Source organism: Mytilus galloprovincialis, chromosome 4, assembly GCF_965363235.1.
Source record: "Mytilus galloprovincialis chromosome 4, xbMytGall1.hap1.1, whole genome shotgun sequence".
Classification (NCBI taxonomy): Eukaryota; Metazoa; Mollusca; class Bivalvia; order Mytilida; family Mytilidae; genus Mytilus; species Mytilus galloprovincialis.
Window position 1 is genome coordinate 97190438 of NC_134841.1, and position 10657 is coordinate 97201094.

The 10657-nt window shown below is 32.7% G+C and overlaps 1 long non-coding RNA gene across 1 annotated transcript; it reads left to right on the forward strand.

Moving 5' to 3' along the window:
* Positions 1–2670: 2670 nt before the first annotated feature.
* Positions 2671–6612, forward strand: LOC143073545 (uncharacterized). The gene is made up of 3 exons (XR_012977524.1): positions 2671–3196; positions 3725–3789; positions 6437–6612. It is a non-coding gene; the product is annotated as an uncharacterized LOC143073545 (long non-coding RNA).
* The last annotated feature ends 4045 nt before the right edge of the window (positions 6613–10657 follow it).

The window sequence follows — 10657 nt, forward strand, 5'->3', positions numbered from 1 at the left end:
CCAAAATCCGCATGAAACCTAGTAGTGAACACCACGTCTTTGATTATTTCCACCTCTAGTATTCCCACGACCACGATTGTTGTGTCTGTTATAATAGCCATGATTACCGCTCTGTGTATCAATATTGATTTGTGTATCGTCTGGGTCATCACGCCTATTATGTGTGTTCGTGTCACGTGTACTTTTAGCGTATTTAGGTCTAATCACCGAGCCTCTGATCTCAAGCTTGTCGTTTCCATGTGGTATGATTAATCTCAAACTATAGCTCCTTAATTGCCAAAAAAGTGGTCTTCCAACTCGGATGAAAATGACACATTCAGGTCAAATGGTAGTGAAAATTTGTTTTCATCGCTTTAATCAACCATACACTATAAACAAAACCGTGTCTCAGATTTTTGATATATGCCTCCAGTAAGAAGATATATTGATTTAACTGCTGGGTACCACACCTCATTTCACCTTTCATCTTTGGACAACTATAAATTCATTTATAGTGCCTAACAAGATTTTGTGAGGTAGACGAAATTGACTTTAAAACGATCGTATTGACTTTTGATGTGCAGAAATAGGCAGATCGGACATATTTTGACTTTAGTTACTTACTTCTTAAGTTTGGGATTAATTGTAATCAACATATTCCAATGAGACTGAAAAATGCTTTTTTTTATTATGATAAATAATAATTTTACCTGCCGTAGTCGTGCGTAAAATATATTTCGGTATTTCTCTTACGAAAATGACTTGTTTAATGGAACAAAACGTATTATTTGTAAACTTTCTCTTTACTCTTCACAATAGGCTTTTAAGAAATAACCTTTCAACTGTATATTACGAAAATTTTGTGAAAATGGAATAAATGGCATTTCTTACCTTTCATACCTTAACTTTCATTGATAAAACATAATATTGACTCGTCCAGTGTCCAGTTTGAAGGTCATTTTAGTTACCGTACACATTCATGCACGTTCTAATTAATCAATTGTCATGTATGAAAAGCATAAACAAGTTTGAAGGTAAACAAATAACAACTTAATCCAATCAAATTGCCTACGATTCAATAACAATGACCAGTCCACATCATAAAAATGTATAGGGGTAAACTGGGTAGGGAGAAAATGTCAGATATATTAAGTTCATTATTTTGCAATAACGAGTAAAAATTTGTTAACCAATAGATTTGTTATAATTTCATAAACATGTCGTTATGTATTGGTATAGTTTTTGGATCTTTCATTAGCGTATTTAAGGCTGTAGAAAGTTTGGCCTTCAAAAGTCAACATAATCATTGACTTTATAAAGAAAATTCGCCTTTTTAAAACATTGAATGTTTCACAAATAATACGCGACAACAAAGCAAAATCATTTCTTAAAACACTGCAAAAAAAATAATTCTGATTGATGCAGTGGTATTGTCATAAATTGCACTGGAGTGAACAGTGGTACATCAAACGTCGAATTCCCTCACACAATGTTATCACACACTATAGAAACAAATTATCCAAAAACTGGGACACGGTATTGTAGAAAATACTCCCTTTAATCACATATATCAAAGTCAAACCAAAAGGGGTACCAATGAAGTTTCTATTTTCATTTTTTGCTAACAATTCTCATGAAAATTGTTCAGAGAAATTACCTAAAAACTGAATTTCCCCCTTAGAACCCCTATAAATGCATCATTAAAACAAAAGTTCCACTGAGAACACCCCAGGAGTGTCCTGACACCATTATTTTATCAATATAACCACACACTTTGTGTCTTTGATGCTGTAAATTTTGAATTATATGTGCACTGACCAACACTAACTTAGCATTTGGCGGGAGTTTGACGTCACAGATTTGACCAACATCTGTGATGTAGCAATTTTAAAATATAGACAAAGCTCCGCCTCTCTCCAGACAGTCTAAGATAAGAGAATAACAGGAATGACCAGCTGCATAAAAACAATTTTTAACATCATTATATTCACTATAAAGAATGATTTCATTTGTATTTTAAAAAGAAATATACTATGAAATTAGCTAGAACATTAAAATTATGCAATAAAAGACATGTCCCAAAAAAGATCAAGACCTGATCCCCCTTGCTGGAAATAGACTGCCTCACATGATTCTTCAGTTTTATGGAATTTAAAAATTTCACATAAACTTAAAATTGGTTAAAGTGCCTGAAACTCCTAACAAAAGACAGATTCAGAGACATATACTTCTTGTTTGTAGTAAGAACCTTAAATGTTTAAAGTTTGTCAGAGGCTTTCAAAGATACTTTCACACTCTTATCCTTATATATATAGTTTTGTTCATTTTAGTAAGATTTTTTTCCCTTTAGATTTTCTCCTTTTTAATAACTTTCCCTTTTCACTGTTTACTTCAAAGCTATATAGATTACTTTGTTGCAATACACATGATACAATGAAATAAGACCACACTATTCTTCTTGTGGTCAGTGATTAACAGCTGGACACTGGCATTAACAGATGATTGACATATTAGACTCTCCTAAATGCCTATATATTTAGATTAATTGCCATGTGCCTTTATTTACATAATTTCATTATTAATTTACTCCCTGTTGTGATTTGAAAATTGATTTTTGGATTTTTACAAACTGTGCAGAATAATACTTACTTTAAAATTATGTGATAAAAAAAATATCTTAAAAAAAATCACTGTTAGACTGTAGTGCTACCTTAAGAGATCTCTTATGAATTGAGGTTGCAAACTTCGTTGAAGGTTAATGAGAGAATGAAATACAATAGAAAAAATCCGAGACACTCTTTTGGAGGTCAAACTGTGTTGTACAAGAATCTATAAAATATTTTGGTTTGGTATGAATAACAAAGAAGCTAATTTCATTCTAGTGTGAACATCCCAATACTTGCATGGCGCTTGCATTTATTATGTTTTTACGCAAAATGTGTATCTTGAAACATGAATTAATATGAAAATGAAGAGATGTGTATTGTAGTTTGTTTGGATCCTATATTAGTTATTTGTCTCTGTGACTCGTATAATTAAAGAACTGAAGTACTGAACATCGGATGACCGCAAGTTCTCGTGGATGGTCAAAAGCACTTGCCACAGAAAGAAATCACATCTCTATACCTGATACTGAGGTTAATGTACAGAGATAATTTTTTTTCTGAGACAAGTTCGAGCGTGGATGATGAAGAAATGACAGGAAATTCAAAATCATGTAATAACTATTATATTGTAGTGATACAAATCAGTATACACTGGTTTGTTGTTATATCTTATATTAATATATCAGTTACATGTATATATAATTTTCATCCATTTGTATATTATTATATTTTACTATTCTAAAAATAGTGCAGTGCAATTGTATGGTGGACACTCTTCTGTAGACATTCGATTTTTTTTTCTAAAGGATTGGATATATGAATAGGCATTCTTATCTTCCCGCAAACACAATCTTCTATGCAGAGTTACCGGTCATTGCCGGGATTGCCGCAACATGTTCTTGTGCATAGATATTTAAATGATTTTTTACTTTAAATTACAAGGAATTTTATTTTGCACTCGTTTATGTGCGCGTATTTATCATGTTTAAAGATCGGTTACAAACCCGAAACGAAAGTTACGTAATGGAAATCTAGGCAATAGCAATACATCAGAATGCCCTCACGGTCATCGCGATGTAAAAATATGTTCCATACATTACATGTACTTTTTTAAAATTGATTTAAATATTGTATTTCAGGTTACCAAGATGATTTGGATGAGGAGACTGACCAGATGACCAATCTACACGAACTCAAAAGATAGGTAATCCTTATTAATCATTTTCAAATGAAAAACAAACAGAAAACATTATAACATTAGTAACTATAATTGTGCAACTATATTTGTTGAATATTTGTATATATATATTTTGAGGCCTTTTCAAAGGTCCAAATAATGTTTGTTTTTTTAACCTGGCAGCTCTTAAATATTAATTTCTTTAAATAGTGTAACTCTTATGTTCATATCTTCTGTTTTCTAAAAAAATAACAATCAGATACTATATGTGTTTACAAAACTGATCATCTTCAAAACTCATTAACAGAGCAATTTATGGAAGTATATGTGTCGTCTGTGGTTGAAAATATTACTAGGTAACAAAAGCAACTGGAAAGGAAATTTGAAAAATCGTATTGTTATACCTGAATATCGCTTTCCTTCGTACATCAGACCACAACAACGAAGACCCGACCCCTACGAGAAATACATATACACAGACAAAAAGCAGAACATAACACATACTATTAGTCTAGATAGACGGTTTTGCTACCGGCATGACATTTTGTAAACTAGTGTTGCGTGTGCACAAACGTTTACAATGTACTCATCTATAATACAGTCCAACTTTAAAATAACTTGCCTAGTATCTTTGCAGAGACAATTAATGTGTTTTAATCAAAGAATATATTTCCATACAGACAAAGGTTCTTGTGGTTCATTGAATGACCGTCATGATCTCATTGCTTGTGGAGGGTGTTTGCCAATATCTCAGGATATGTGTCTGTCAAGATCGCGATGCTTGTGGTGTATGAAAATATCTCAAGTAAGTTACCGTCAAGTTCTCGATGCTTGTGGCGTATGAACATCTTTAAGTTGAGTGGGTGTCAAGGTATCGGTGCTTGTGGTGTTAGAACACGTCTCAATATAACTGACAGTTACGTTCTTGGTGCTTCCGTTATTTTACTATTTCTCCAGACAAGTGACTGTTAAGTTCTCGGTGCTTCTGTTGTTTTACTGTTTCTCCAGACAAGTGACTGTTTAGATCGTGCTGCTTCTGTTGTTTTACTGTTTCTCCAAACGAGTGACTGTTAAGATCTTGGTGCTTCTGTTGTTTTACTGTTTCTCCAGACGAATGACTGTCAAAATCTTGGTGCTTCTGTTGTTTTACTGTTTCTCCAGTCGACTGACTGTCAAGATCTTATTGCTTCTGTTGTTTTACTGTTTCTCCAGACGAGTGACTTTCAAGATCTTGGTGTTTCTGTTGTTTAACTGTTTCTTAAGATGAGTGACTGTCAATATCTTGGTGCTTGTTGTTTTACTGTTTCTCCAGACAAGTGACTGTCAAGATCTTGGTGCTTCAGTTGTTTTACTGTTTCTCCAGACGAGTGACTGTCAAGATCTTGGTGCTTCTGTTGTTTTACTGTTTCTCAAGATGAGTGACTATCAAGATATTGGTGCTTCTGTTGTTTTACTGTTTCCCCACATGAGTGACTGTCAAGATCTTGGTGCTTCTGTTGTTTTACTGTTTCTCCAGACGAGTGACTGTCAAGATCTTGGTGCTTCCGTTGTATTACTGGTTCTCAAGATGAGTGACTGTCAAGATCTTGGTGCTTCTGTTTTTTTATTGTTTCTCAAGATGAGTGACTGTAGAGATCGCAGCGTTTGTGCTGCTTTATTGTTTATCAAAATTAGTGACTGTGAGTCTCATTGCTTGTTCTGTTGTACTTCATATCCTGATGAGTGACTATTAAAAGATCTCTGGTTTTGTGTTGCTTTACTGTTTCTCAAGATCAGTGACTGCGAGATCTCGGTGCTTGTAATTCTTTTCTGTATCCGAAGATGAATGACTGTCAATATTTCGGTGTTGTTTTACTTTACTGTATCTCTTGATGAGTTACTGTGAGATCTCTGTGCATAGATGCATTATTGTATCTGAAGCTGAGTGACGAACAGGATCTCAGTGCTAGTGTTGCTTAACTGTATATTTAGATGAGTGACTGTCAAGATATTAGTGCCTGTGTTGCTTTGTCGTTTCTCGTAATCAACGACTTAGAAATTTTGGTTCTTGTGATTCATTATTGTATATCAAGATGAGTGATTGTCAATATTTGTCGTTGCTTGTGGTGCATTACTGTATCTCAAAATGAGTGATTGTGAGATATCGATGATTGTGTTGCTTTATTGTTTTCATGATTGACTGAAATATCTCAGTCATTATTGTATCTCGAGATGAGTGACTGTCAATAGTATCAGTAATTATATCGGTGCTTGTGTTGCTTTGATGTATCTTAAAATACATGTACCGGTGTATGTGACGCATTACATAATCTCAAGACGGTTGACTTTAAGAAAATTTTGAAATTTTGTTTTTTACCGACCCAAGTTTATATTCCTGCTTAAAACCGGTAACCTCGTCAGTGTTTCCTGTAATTTCTATTGATTTTTATTGTGTGTAGATTTTGGTGTTAAGTGCAAATATTTGGAAGTTTAAATGATCTGAACTCATTTGTTCAGAAATCGATTCGAACGATATAAACTATACATTATTTTGTTGAACAGGTGTTTTGATATTCAGGATGTGGTTAGATTGCTGGTTCATTGACATGTACCTCACTCCTCCTTTTATTCATACTTAATGTATCGAAGAAACTTTAAAATAGGGTGTTGAAGTTTTATTTTTTTTCTTTTTCAGGCAACATTTCCTGGTTTAGAGAAAAACTGAAACACCAATATTGTGTGTACATGTTGCGATAAACAATTATAACAACACAACTCATTTGTTCTCTTGTTAGTTTGGAAATACAAGTTGACGTCGGAAAGGAAACTGAATGCTCTACAACATTGAAAAAAGTGTTATATATATAGTGCTTCTACGTGTATGTGTGGGACTCTAAATAACTCCAAACAAATATCAGCAGCTATTACATCATGTATTAGGAGGATATGATCCAGAATATATACATATATATGAGGATAAGATTTACAAATCCTTAAAGTGTGAATATTGTACAAATGTACAAAATTGTCACTTACAATGTGCAGAATGTCTTACTTACTATAATATTCAAAGACGTGTACCAAAGTTTCCAGCTATAATTTTTCCAGACGTTTAAGGTCAAATTCAATTCTATTTGTATCTTTCAGTAATCATTCATAATCTTAATTGGACACATGACAAACATATTGCTGTTGTATGTGTGTACTTTTAATCAGACAGTAGCCTGAAATTAAAATTTATTTAATGTGCTTAAGGGGGTAGACCTTGGTTCAGGGAGATAACTCTTTAAATCATCAGTACGTTTGTAAAAGTCAAGTTCATCAATGTATTTTAAGCATTTGCCTGAAACAGATTGAAAATAATCTATGTAACCTAGGAGCTTAGAATATATTTTTAAAAATGGTTGACACAAACGTACTGATGATTTTAAGAGTTATTTCCCTTAAGCTAGGTCTACCTCCTTAAGGGAGTTTATTAATGTTTATCAAAATTTTATGTTTTTGTAATGAAAGGAAAGGATTTAGTGTTTACCAATCATTTGTCAATTTTTTATTCTACAAAGACTTTATCACAAAGCAACAACTCTCACCTCACTGCAAGGCCACCACAATTAATTGAATTCATTTATTATTATAATATTGCTTTTAAAGTAGATGTATTTTCTTTTCATACGATATATACATGTCTATGTTTCGTTTTACCTTGTTAACAATAATGCCCTTACCATAATTCTAATAACACCACATTGTGTTTTTGGTCAGAATTCTGATATACATTACATGTCAATATTATTCATGTCCTTCTGAATTCTGATAAGAAGCTAATATAGTAGCAATGAAACCTTAAAAGAATTCTGATAAGACTAACATCTGATAACAATAACCTTCTTAACAGAATTTTGATAAGACAGTCGCATCTCAAGCAATAACTTTCTTAACAGAATTCTGATAAGAATCATCGAATATAGTACCAATGAAACCCTTAACAGAATTCTGATAATACTTACATCTGATAACAATAACCTTCTTAACAGAATTTTGATAAGACAGTCGCATCTCAAGCAATAACCTTCTTAACAGAATTCTGATAAGACTTACATCTGTTAACAATAGCCTTCTTAATAGAATTCTGATAAGAATCGAATATATAGAACCAATGAAACCCTTAACAGAATTCTGATAAGACAGTCGCATCTCATTACAATAGCCTTCTTAACAGAACTCTGATACGAATCGAATATATAGAACCAATGAAACCCTTAACAGAATTCTGATAAGACAGTCGCATCTCATAACAATAGCCTTCTTAACAGAATTCTGATAAGACAGTCGCATCTCATAATAATAGCCTTCTTAACAGAATTCTGATAAGAATCATCGAATATAGTAACAATGAAACCCTTAACAGAATTCTGATAAGACTTACATCTGATAACAATAGCCTTCTTAACAGAATTCTGATAAGACAGTCGCATCTCAAGCAATAACCTTCTTTACAGAATTCTGATAAGAATCATCGAATATAGTACCAATGAAACCCTTAACAGAATTCTGATAAGACTTACATCTCAAAACAATAGCCTTCTTAACAGAATTCTGATAAGACAGTCGCATCTCAAAGCAATAGCCGTCTTAACAGAATTCTGATAAGTTAGTAGTATCTTGTATCGATGGCTTTCTAAACAAAATTCTTATTTGTCTGTAGCATCTAAGCTGGTCTCTTATGGGATATTGTTCTTCTGATAAGATGATTGTTTCTGAAATACATATTTTGACTCTATCAGAGTTCTGGTAAAGCCTCTTAAAGTTTAATTTGGGTAAGATATCTAGTGATCTTAGCAAAATTTGGAAACAGTTTACAGCTTATAACAAGTGTTAAAGTATGTAAAACTGATATGCAAGTAGTGAAATAGATCCAAGGAGTACGTTACACAGTAAGATACATATCATGTGGCAATTCTTCTTTGAAAATTAACGTTCTTATAGTTGCTAGTTAGAAATTGTCTCTTTCTTAACTTGCCAGACCCAGAATTTGATCATTTGGAAATAATCAATTGCAAATGGAAGCTGTTCTGAAAGGACACTCTCCAACATTATACACAAGAATATAATTCATGACAAAATCTGTTTTGTTGATCTTGTATTGCTGATCATGTGCTGTTTCGATTCCTTCTTTCTTGTTTAGTTTTGCTAAAAACACAAAAGAGGATAAAGAAAAATCCTCATTTAAGTGCAATTACTTCTATAAAGATTCACAGTCTACTTAACTTTGTCGACAACATTTGACTTGTTAGTAGATCTTGACTTGCTGATCATTTTTGTGATTTAAAGTGTATCTTAATCTATAATAATTTTCTATAATATATGACAAAACTTAAAAAAAGATAGATGAAAATCTTCTTTAAGGTGGTATGGAAGTTTAGATTAAAAATGCTAGAATGTGCCAAAACGTAGTACAAAAATGTATATATGAACTGTGTAAATAAATGTTCAAAAATTTAATAAATATGATAGGTCACCGAGCATTTTCGCAAGCTACAGGTTGTGACAAAATGACACAATTTGTATGACAGCGCTGAAGTACGTCCATTATTCATTTTCCATTATTCAAAATTCACTATACGTTAAGTGATGAATACTGAATAATGAATTAGTTTTTGTTTCAGTATTCAAGTTGAAAAGTGAATAATGAAATAGAATAATATTTTTTGACTGTGACACTATATCCCGTATTACAGAATTCGTAATTTTGATCTTACAAATATTCAAATTAATATCAGACAAAAAAATCCAAACACTCTTTGAAATTTTAAACTTTGTTTATTTATCTAGTTTCGGAGGAAAAACTAGAGGGTTTCCCTAACTATTTTTAACAGAAATTTCTTGGTTTAATGTATGGACGACCTGAATACCATAAATTATAAAAATTCAAATACTTTACGTTGTCTTTTATTATTTTCACTGGACCTTTGCTATTCTTCATCCCTTGATTATAGATATGACATGCTAATTGTACAGCAATGACCATTAGAGGGGTTACGGAGAGGACCAAAATGCCAAAATACGCGTGAAATGAAGAAATAGCCAATTTTGAATAATGAAATGGATAATTTGAATAATAGAATGGCCGTTGCGGCCCTTCAACCCCTATTTACACTTATACCTTATACCTCATTCGAAAGCTTATTAATAGAGGAGCAAAAGGTATATAGTCAGTGTGTTCCTCGTCGCCTATTAGAGGAGAAACGAAGGACCTAAATATCGAAATACATGTGACTATTAAAAGACATAGCTTATTTTGAATAATGGAATGGACTGCTGCAACCAGTCAGCCTCTAATTCAAGAAACCTTAATACACCATTTGAAACCTTGATAGAGTAACAAAACTGTTTTTAACAACGTGTATTTTGGCACCTCTAATGGTCATTGCGGGACATACTGTTCATAACCATTTTATTCCTTTTTGTCATAGCTATACGCTATATACCTCTTGTTTCTCTGTTGGAACGCTTTTGAATGACGTATAAGGTAGCAATACACAGTAAGGAGTTTGGTTTCGTATTTTGGCCACGGTGGATATGAAAGTTAAAGTGCAATAAAATTCATTTTTAGACAGCTGAGTACTAATTTAGCCTTCAAATACGGTTAATAAGAACATAAAGATTGTTTTTAAATGTTGTATGGCCTATTTACTGTTTGACTCTCCGTATTTTCATAGCTAGACTGGCCATAGGTTCGGAAATTAATGTAAATAATTGTTTACAAACGCTTTTTTTCTACACGAAGTATTTTACAAAAAAAAAACCGCGTATTTTGGCATTTACGTCCTCCGTAACCCCTCTAATGGTCAATATTTATATATCCTTTTTATTCCTCTTTGTATAGCTATAGGCTATACTAGAACACACCCGTGAT